Genomic DNA, 11,131 nt, shown 5'->3' with positions numbered 1-11,131 from the left:
GATGGGGTGTGAGGGTGATGGGTGATGGTGAGTGATGGTGTGTGAGGGTAATTGGGTGAGGGCAAGTGAGTGTGTGTGATGGTTATTGTGTGAGTGATTGATGGTGTGTGAGGGTGAGTGGTGTGTGAGGGTGATGGGGTGTGAGGGTGATGGGGTGTGAGGGTGATGGTGAGTGATGGTGTGTGAGGGTAATTGTGTGAGGGTGAGTGAGGGTGTAAGGGTGAGTGAGTGGGGGTGACTGTAAGTGTGTTGTAAGTGTGTGTGTTGTTGTGTTGTTGTGAGCTTGTGTGTGTGAGGCTGTGTGAGTTTGTATGTGTGTGCGTTTTGTGTACAAATTCGGTACTCATTTGGCATAGTCCTAGAATTAGTCCCTTTTCTCTTTTTTTTTGCGCGTAAAAATGGCGGACGCTACCCTGTGCCATAACGCTACCTATGTTTTTTAGGTAGTGCAATGTCCAGAAATGCTCTAAATGTATCCAACATGATTTCAGTGCTGAAAAAAATACTAATCGCTATGAACAAGTCACTGTTTGAAATCAGTATACACAGAGCGCAGTACACTGTCCAGCTTTCCGTTCTGGTAAGGCACAGGGTAGCCTGGAGAGCAAGTCATGTTGCGCAACATAGTACACGCTTCCGGAGAACTCCAGTCAACATTCAGAATAATGTCTTAGACAGATAGGACGACAAACCAACATTTCAACTTCCCCCCTGCCGTGCTCCGATAATAATAATGGCGACCTAGTTAGCGGCAAGCAGAGAAAAGCTAAGAAGAAGCACGGTCAACTCCAGGCTGGCTCAGCTGTACTCAGCAATACTTACAAAAACATCCGGGATATGAGAGCTAGAAAGAAAGAAAACAAGCCACAGAAAAAAAACATGGACAACACGAGGGGAGAGAGTAATTTACAAATTGAACGGCATGTGGCGGGGAGGGAGGGGCTAAAGGCAACACTACCAGGTGATGGGAAATGTGAAATGTGGGGCATGTTTGGAGTAGAGAGAAACATGGGAAACAGGAGGGGAGTGGAAAATGTACAACTTGAACGGCATGGGGAGGGGCTAAAGGCAACCCAACACCGACACCGAACACCCGGTAAAAGAAAACAGGCTGCGTTGTATGAAAAGAGGGCAGGCTTGGAGCAGGCAATTAACATTTGAAGCCGAGGCAAAGGAAACTAGTTATGGCAACTACTGAAAATACCAACCACAGCCAGCATGACCTCGCATAAACCAGCGTCCTCCCTGCTTCAGCAGCACTGCAACTATTCCCTGCAACAATCACTGCTGTACTACAGTGATGAAACGCATCTGTTAACATCCTATGAGCGGTGCCCACCCTCGGAAAACAGCTCTTGTCCGTTGATGCAGAGGAGAGACATTCGGTTAAGACAGTTGCGCGCTCGGTGGGCAGATGGGTAAAAATGACCCTAATTAAATGAAGAGCAGGGCAGTGGGAGCGCGCTGGTTTTACTTTCATAGTGAGCGTATGCGGATAGCGGAGTTGGAACAAAAGGAGCAGTGAACACGTCTGCCACACTGGGCATTGCTGTGGGGAGGGGGGAGGAGAAATGCGACACAGCCGAAAAGCTTTGATGCAGCAGGGGGCGAGCGGGGGAAAACAGCTCTTGCCCGTTGATGCAGAGAAGAGGCATTCGGTTAAGACAGTTGCACGCTCGGTGGGCAGATAGGTAAAAATGACACTAATTAAATGAAGAGCAGGGCAGTGGGAGCGCGCTGGTTTTACTTTCATTTTTTTTTTTTATAAGACCAACGGTCCCAAACTTTATTTAGTTTCACAAATGAGTTAAGTAGTAGTCACACAATGTCATAACAATGAAGGATTACTACAAACGGCATTCGGCCAGCAGCACATAATGACATGTCAATCATATATGAGTGAAAATAAACAATCGCCAGTGGAGATGCATTAGTTCGCAAGTGGCAGTGCCAGGAAATGTCTCGTGCTGCAGTGCTCGCGGCTCGTAGCACCGCGTAAGGACCAGAGAGGTCACGAAGTCCAACAGTCATTGTTTTAAGTTGTGTTCCCTGGTTAGCACAGTAGTGAGCAAGGGCAGGATCATATCCCCTGTCGTCATATGGGTTGCTGGATTTCCGCCTCCTGTACTTGGAAGCATTCAGCTGGCATTGTGTGATACGGAAATGGGGAGGGAGGATCCAGCAGTAGCGTGAGTACAGCATTAACAATCTCTGCGTCAACCAAAAGATATAACTGGGAAGTAAAAGAAGAGGGGGAGGGAGAAACATTTCAACAACTGTTGGACTAGTGTTTGTGTGTGTGGCATTGTATCTAGAACTTCTAGCTATGTGTGGTGCACCCTATATGGGCTGCGCAGGAGCGGGGGTGATTGAGGAAGTGGTGGCGCTGCGGCTGTAGGGCGGAGGAGGGGGGGGGCGGCGGCGGGGGGGAAGGGCAGCGGCGGGGAACGGCAGGGGGCATCTCTCGTTGCGGAAGGGCTCAGCGGTTGGGGCAGGTGGTGGGGGGGGGAGAGGGGCGGGGGGGGGAAATTCTGCGCCCAACATGGACAGCCATTAACGCTGGTCTAGATATTAACGACACTGGGAAGATGAAATGCCAAGACAGTACGCCAGCATTTGAATTTTTGTTCTGCAGATAGCACACCAAAAGCCTGAAATAGATACATTAGGCAACGTATGTACATTACCAGCTATATTGCGGAGTGCAGAGGCTGGGGATGGGGTACAGGGTGCAGAGGTAAGAAAGTAACAATAGTGTGAGGTGCCAGGAGAGGGAAAGGAACCGGACGGATGAGTGAGAGATGGGAACTGTTTGGAGATGTGAGAGAAATAAAGAGCAGTGGACGAGGAGTGCAGATTAGGACAGTGCGGAGGTGGAGGTGGATGAGGTGAGAAAGAAACGAGCGGGTGATGAAGAGATGGTTGGGGTAGTAATAGGCTAAGTAGATAAGAAGACCGAGTAGTGCTCGAATAGGGGAGAGACAGTGCTTTAAGTGGGTGGGAACCTGTTGGATCGTAGACCCGACAGTAAATAAAATAAAACGAGACACGGCCTGCCGGCCGTGAAAGTGAAAGTACGGCCGACCGGCCATGAATAATTCGGGGAGAAGCAGCCAGGAGAGAGCAGGAGCGGAGGCGCCAAGCTGGGGAACAGATGGCTGGCGATTTGATGCTGTGCACGCGCATTTTAGCTCAATGCGCTTGTGCATTGAGCTAAAAGCGCACGGGCAGAGCATCAAATCGCCAGTCTAGTTAAACTCTGTTTAAGCCCCTATAGTCTCGCAAGCTTAATGCGCATGCGCATTGACAGGCGAGACCTAAAAAGGGAGGACGGACGATTGATAAAAAGACTCCAGGCAGAAGGATAGTTGAGTAGCCTTTATTCTAAACTGCTCCTCTCTCCGCCAGTGAAGCACCTGATGAAGCGGGGTTCAGAAAATATTTTATTCTGACTTGTGGATTCAATTCCCCATAACATGAACTAATCAATTAATGAGCTGTTGCATGATTTGTTTAATTAACACAACCTAGATTAAGTTTGCACCACACATATACACGCGGTAAACTAATTACATGTGCTCTTGTTGCATTTGCAAGTCTGTTTTTGTAACACATGATTAATATTGTCTGTTTGTTATGTCTGTCCTATTGTCTTTGTCACTATTAATATGCAGCTGATCATTCATGGCATGTGCTTTTTATATGTGCTTACATGTATGTCCTATGTTGTGTTTGTCTGTCTGTGTATCATTTAATTATCTTTTTATTCTTTCAGAAACATAAAGCTGAATTACATGAAGAATGGTAGATATTTTATGTGCTGCTTTAAATGTTTGCTTTTGCTAAATGTCTTTTTATTAGTGGGTTAATTAATAATTAGCAAGGGATTGGGTGGTACAGAAGGGTTTGCTTTACCTGAATTAATCACTCTTTTTGTGTTTGTTTAAATATTAGCTCAAGAGTGAGATGAGGCCTAGTCTTTGCTTTTGGAGAAAAGTTGGTCGGCCTGAACTGAGCAGAAGCTGGAGCCAAGTGTACACGTTTGGAAATTTTCCATACAGAGTTTATTGAACTTACTTCTTGTGGCTCTGACTTTTGAAAAAAAAGAGGCTCTAACAATGGAGCTTGTTTTCATGGACTGCTCTGGATGTTCTTTTACAAGGCCGAGGAAGTGACAGGCATATTTCTGCCGAGCTTTTGGTGGAAGTCGGATTGGTAACTTTTAAAGTTGCAAAGTTCGGAAGCTGATGTCACTTTATGTCAATGGACAATGGCATGGTGACGCGTTTATTCTCTGGACTGGTAGCTGTGGTGGCCTGACACCCATCAACCAATCACAGTGCTGAACTTTTCTAAAAAATAACATTTAGTTAAATTTGAGATCAAAAATGATATAAAATTGGTTCTCTTGAAGGGTTTGGGGCTGTCTGTTCCAGAGGGGCGAAGCGCTGTCGGATTGCATTGGGATTGATTGTAAGCATTCAACTGTTTATTATTTGTTTCTCTTTCAGGTTAGAAAACTAACTTAGAGAATATGATTTATGTTTTCTTAAGTTCATTATTTTGATCAATTCTGATTTGACAGCTTACATTGTGCCAATGTGAATGCAACTTGAATTAATAAAACTAAATGTTTGATTTTAATAAAGAGAGTTAATAAAGATTATTCAATTATGAATTTTAAAAATAAACTTTTTAAAATGACAAGCTGGTCTTGTTTATTGTAGATAGTTTATAGCTTAAAATCTAACAACATAAAATGATCTATTCACCTCATGTTTCTTATGGGCCTGGTATTGATTGGTAAGTGTGATAGTGGATTGTGACATCATTTATAAAGAATTTTAGTTGCTGCGCTGCATCAATTTGGTAGCTTCAGACGCTTATATGTTGTTTTTGACATGCATGTTACATATATGTTGGTATAGACATAGGATTGATGTTTAACAACTGTTAAGTTTTTGATTATGTCAGATTGTTATATGTAGTCTTAAGGAATTTTTCCAGTAGTGTGAAAAAATTCCTGGTTAATTGCCGGCAAGGTAGTGTGACTAGAAGAGTTACACAGTGCATTTGTCTGTTTCAAAATTGTGGTATAGAATATATCACGTGTTGTGGACGTACAACACAAGTTTAGGGACTTTAGATTGCATGGTTGAATGTATAGTGAGGATTGCCTATGAAATTGTAGCATTAAGCAGAGGGACCTGGTGAGCCTGTTATAAAGCTTTCTGTGAAGAGAGTAGTAGGATTTATCCAAACTTGAGTGAAGGGTGAGATAGCGTCGTCTATTTCTTATCAACGCCTGACGTTTTCTGTGGTTGGTTCAAGTCCTGCCAAGAATTCATGTGTGTATGATCAGGGTTTTCTTGTTTGAAAGTGTGTGAATGGTCTGTAAAACTGAAGGGTAGGGTAGGAATTACTCTATTGGCAATTGAAACTATTCTGTGAGAATAGCGTCGTCTATTCCACGCTGAGAATACTTGAATGAATGTTTAAAACTATCTCTTTGTTAGAGAAGCAGACAAATGGTTTGTTTCCATGTTGTTATTAATTGCGTTTTTATAAAGATAATTGGAAAGTGTTCTTGAGCCTTTATGGTAAAGAACACGCTATTTTAAAGTATTGCGCGTTATTTTAATCATCCTAAAAGCATTGCGCGCTATGTAAATTCATTTAAAAGTGCCCCGATCGAAAATTGTGAAGGAGGGGCTGATTTTGGAGTGAAAGCGTGTGAGGAGACCTTGGAGCTGCAGCTGCTGCATACGTCAGAGCCTGCCGCGCTCTGATTGGTTAGAATGTCTGGGCAAAGCAGCGCTCTTATTGGCTGAGGCGCGATTAAATGGTCGAAATTTGTTTAAAGTTGCAAGTGTTCCCCGTTTGATTTTTGTCTTTCTCTTGCAGATCGCGCTATTTTTATAAAATACTGGCTTGATTGCATCTTGATTGCATGTTATAGCTGATTTACTGGTCAGCGAGCGTTGCATTAAGTGAGCGTAGCGTTGCTTGTGGAATTGCATTTGTAAACATCCCCGTTCTTTTAAACATAATTGATAGATGTGCGCTAATGTTTTAAATTAAACCTAACTGTGTCGCGCGAGCATTTTGTGAAGGAGGGGGGCTGGAGCGAGTAAGAGAGCTGTCAGCGCGTCAGCCGCCGCGCTGTCATTGGTTAAACGCCCCATCGCGTCATAGCGAAGCCGCGCATCCATTGGGTGGTGATGCGTCGCGTCAGAGGCAGTGCCGCGCTCTGATTGGGCGAAGCTCCGTGTTGTTGTTGTAAAATCTCGGAGGAGCCGTGCTCTGATTGGGCGAGGTCTGGAATAATATTGGTATTGGTATTGTTCCTTGTCTTGGCGTGTGTATTCCCTTGAGTGTTGCGCGCGCATTGGGAGGAGCGCGTGTGGAAAGAAACTGACTCTGCGGTGATCGTAGAGGGAGACGCCCTTTGTTCCATGTGTCAGAACAGGGTCGCGCACCCATTGGCTGGTGACGCGCACACCCCTGGTTCCCGGTGCATCATAGAGAGGTCGTGCACCCATTGGTTGTTGACGCGTAGCGTCACACAAGGGCCGCAACCTCATTGGTTGAGGCTTCGTGAGCCTCGAAGTTGTTTTAAAGGGGGATTTCTTGCATAAGCATTATACTTGTGCCTGCTGCTTGGCGATTTACAAAATTAAGAAGCAGGTTTGGATTTCCACATCTGTGCTATTGGGTTTTTATTTGGCTGGTGACACGCAGTGTCAGTGTTGTTAGGCCGCGACCGGATTGGTTAAGGCTCTGGCAGGCATTCTGATTGGCTGAGCCCTGTGCAGCCACACGCTGTTTGGCTGAAACACTCGTGCTGATGCACATTGTTTACTTTTTGCTGAAGGTTTAGTTTTTCCACGCTATTAATGCCCAAAGCTTCATTTTTTAATTTTTTAATTTTTTTATTATTAATTATTTCAAATATTTGCTATTAATTAGTGAATAAATATAGCAGATATATTAGGATAATAGCATCAAAGGTGATTAAAGTAAGGACATTAATTATTAAATTAGTACAATTTTAGGTAAAAATAGTTGTTTAGAATTACAAATAAAGTTATAATATTTATAGCCTTTGATAAAATAGCATTGAGATACAAACATGAGTTATTGGGATGATTATAAAAAAAAGCCTACATGGTTTCAAAAGGTGAAAAATTATTTTAAACATGACAAGAAAATTGAGACACGTGGTGGTAAATTACTTCATAAGTACAAAACTCCTGCAGCCTATATGGAAGGCGAATATGGTTATCATACTGTAATTTGGTTTGATAACTGGATGCATTATACCAAAAAGGATGGTGTACTAGCCTGGCCAGAAGATGGGTCATTTAATATGAAAGTTTTACAAAATCTGAGAGGAAAAATGATGGATCTTGTGCCAAAGCCAAGACCTACACAATTTGAAGCCTTAGTTGAATGGGAGGTTGAGATGATGGAACTTGAACGTGAAAGCAAGTGTTCAGCACCTAAATATTCAAAATATGTTGTAAATAAAGAAACACATGAGGATAAAGTGAGACGCTGGAGAAAGGCAGACATGTATGATGGTCTGTATCCCATAAGAATAATGATTAATGAAGATTTAGAACAAAAGACAGCTGGAAAAAGAATTGATGAGGAATTAGATGATGCAGTTTTAGAAGATATTTATGCCACTAAACCTAAACCGCCACCTTATCAAGCAGGTTCTCAATCTACCCCGAGAGTTTCTACAGAAACTTCTCCAAGTGCACCTCCTAGAGAAGTTGAGGAAGGTTCTCCCAGATTTTTAAATGTACCTGAAAGGGTAGGCTCAGTAAATAATTGTAGTACACCTAAAAGAAGCAGAGTTGCTCATCAAGAAAATAATTCTGTGAGAAATCAGGAAAGACTACCAGCTGATCAAGAAATTTCTAGTTACAATAAAGCAAAGCAAGATTTAATTGAACAATTGACGAAAGGCATGGAAGCAGTTACAGTACCAGTAACTATTGGTCCTGTGGTACCAGTTTTTGATCAAGGAGATAATAGACAAACAGCCTTAACAGTTCCATAAAATGCAGAAATTCAAAAGGTTGCTGAAAAATTTTATTCAGAACTTTGAGAGATTCATAGAGAAAAATCTATGATGCCAAATTTAACACTGCATGGAAGTTTGTCAAGTTCGCAAACACCAACTGTGGCAGATTCAGACTCAGGTTTGTCAGAGAAAAGTTTAAACAGAACAGAATTATCTCAAAATGGAATGTCCTCTGAAGCTCCTGATTATAAAAAGCTTGATGTAGCTAAATTAAAAGCTGACCTGGAGGAATTAATCATTGGCACAATTGGTACTGATAATTTGAAATTGTATCAGGATGATGAACTGTTGTTTATTTGCAAAAGTATTCAGTGGAAAACTAAAAACAGGTATGAACAACTGGAAGAAATGGCTGCTGAGTTAGAAATTGATTTGAGCAAACAAAAACATTTACAGAAACATTACAGGGTAGATTTCTCTGAGAGGGACATTGATAATTTAAATGCTGCTGGAAGAATAACTCACATAAGAGAATTAATAAGTTTTCTCAGAAAATTAGGTGAATTAGGTAAATGGAGAATAAAATGGTCAAAGAAAGAACAAGATAAAAGACTAAGAAATGATGAAATTTCTGAATTTCCAATGAGAGAAATAGCTGGAGGAGGGTATGTGCATGTTCCTTGGTCCAGACAAGATATTCTCCTGTTTACCAATGATTTTCCACATTTAAGGGAAAAACCAGTGGAATGGTACCGACAGGTAGACAGATTCATAAGGGTGTCAAAGGTTCTGTGGATTGATCTGGATGGATTTTTTGACATTGTTGTTCCATCAGATCTTTGGACAGAATGCAAGATTTCTGTGGATTGGCCAAAAGAAGAACCTGCCCGAGACAAAATTACAGGTGCCACATCAAAAGATGTCATGGATCTTTATAAGAAAGTAATTTATTGGCTGAAAGGGAAAATTCCCCCAAAAGAAGTGGACTGGGTTAAAATAGACAGAACAAACCAGGAACCAATAGAATCAGTTCATTCATTTTATGAAAGGTTGCTGTTAGTCTTTAAACAGTACAGTGGCTATGAAAAATTAAGTGAAAAAGACATGAGCCACTTTATATACAGATTTGTATATGGCCTGAGACCTGAAATTGGTGACATGATTAGAAATGGAATTGTTTGTTGGCAATCATTATCAGTTGATGAGATCCTGAGAAAAGCAAAATATTGCAGTGATGAGATAGATGCAAGGCAGAAGAGTCTTAAGGAGAAAGCAATGTGGGCACAGGTGAAGGTAGCTGAGCAGCAACAACAACAGTTAGGCTCTATGCAACAGGGAAAATTCAAGGGTAATTTTAATAATACTAAGCCAAAATTTAATGTAAATGTTGAAGAGCTGAAACAAAAGCTCCCATGTTTTAATTGTGGCGAAATTGGACACTGGAAGCGAGAGTGTAAAAACCCGTCCAGAAATTTAAAAACTAATTCATTGAATCCACAGGTGCAGTGTGAGTTAAATCCGCAGCAACAGCAACAGCTACAACAGCAGCTGAATGAGTTAAGTCGGCAGCGACAGCTACAGCGACAAATAGTGAACCAGACACAGCAAAGCCAGTTTCAGCAACAGAATCATGTACAGCAGAATCAAATTCAACAGAGTCAGTTACCTCAAGCACCATTCCCTGGTAGTGCTAACACACAGAGATTTTCTCCTGAAACAGGTTTCTGTGGAAATAATTTGGTTAAAAATGTGTCAAAAGTTAACATGACAAGTGCTTCTCAATTTTGGTTAAAAGACAAAGAGGTGAGTGATTCATCAGAGGATTACTCATGACGGTGCCTGAGAGGGGAGGAAGAGTGTGTGCTTGGACCCACTCTTGAGGTAGATCAGTCTGGTTCATTTGTTAATGGTAAAGTAAATGATAAAGATATCACTTTCCTTGTGGACACAGGTGCTACCCGTTCTACTGTTAGATCAGCAGAAATAGAAAACCTTCCTCTCTCGGGTGAAACCATTCAAGTTGTAGGTGTAGCTAATCAGCAAATTAAAACAAGTTTGACAGATCCAGTAAAAGTGGAGATAGGCAACTACAAAGATAAACACAGATTTCTAGTTTGTGACAGCAGTCCTGTGAATCTGTTGGGTCGTGATATATTATGTAAAATGAATTGCAGAATATATTGCTCACCAGAAGGCATTGAAATGCAAACAGCAGAAGAAGATGGGCTTTATAAATGGACTATGTTAATGGTGGAAGAAGAAAAAACACCAATATTTCCTGTATTTGATAAAAATGATTTGCCAGAAGAGCTCAAAGAGCCAGTTAATCCAGCAATTTGGGACCTAACAGGAAATGATATGGGTCTTATGAAAAATATTGATCCAGTAAAAATCACTGTTAAACAGGGAATTGATTTTCCAAATGTTCCTCAATACAAAATGAAGGCAGAGACAATTGAAGGTGTCATTCCTGTGATTGAAGAATTCATAAGCCAAGGAGTGTTAAAAGAAATTGAAAGCAGCCCATGCAATTCACCAATTATGGGTATTAAAAAGCCGAATGGAACATACAGAATTGTTCAAGATTTAAGAAAAATTAAGCAGATAGTTGTTCCATGCTGTCCCATTGTTCCAAACCCTGCAGTAATTCTTTACCAAATTCCACATGATGCAGAATGGTACACGGTTATTGACCTGTGTAATGCCTTCTTTACAGTACCATTACATCCAGATAGCCAGCAAATTTTTGCTTTTAGGTTCCAAAATAGGATCCTAGCATGGTGTTGTATCCCTCAAGGGTATACTGAGAGTCCATCTATCTTTAATCAATTATTAAAGAAATCCCTGGAAGATCTAGTATTGCCTGGTAATTCCACATTGGTACAGTACATTGACGATTTGCTTGTGGCAGCCAAAACACGAGAACATTGTGTTACTGTTACCATTACCCTGTTAAATCGTTTGGCAGATGAGGGACATAAAGTCTCACCAGCAAAATTGCAATTTTGTAAACAAGAAGTGAAATATCTTGGTCACAGAATTGCAAAGGGAACCAGAAAAGTGACAGTTGAGAGAATCAAAATGATTCGAGCAATA

This window comes from Lissotriton vulgaris, unplaced genomic scaffold (assembly GCF_964263255.1).
Source record: "Lissotriton vulgaris unplaced genomic scaffold, aLisVul1.2 SCAFFOLD_2834, whole genome shotgun sequence".
Lineage (NCBI taxonomy): Eukaryota > Metazoa > Chordata > Amphibia > Caudata > Salamandridae > Lissotriton > Lissotriton vulgaris.
This window is presented reverse-complemented; position numbering follows the sequence as displayed.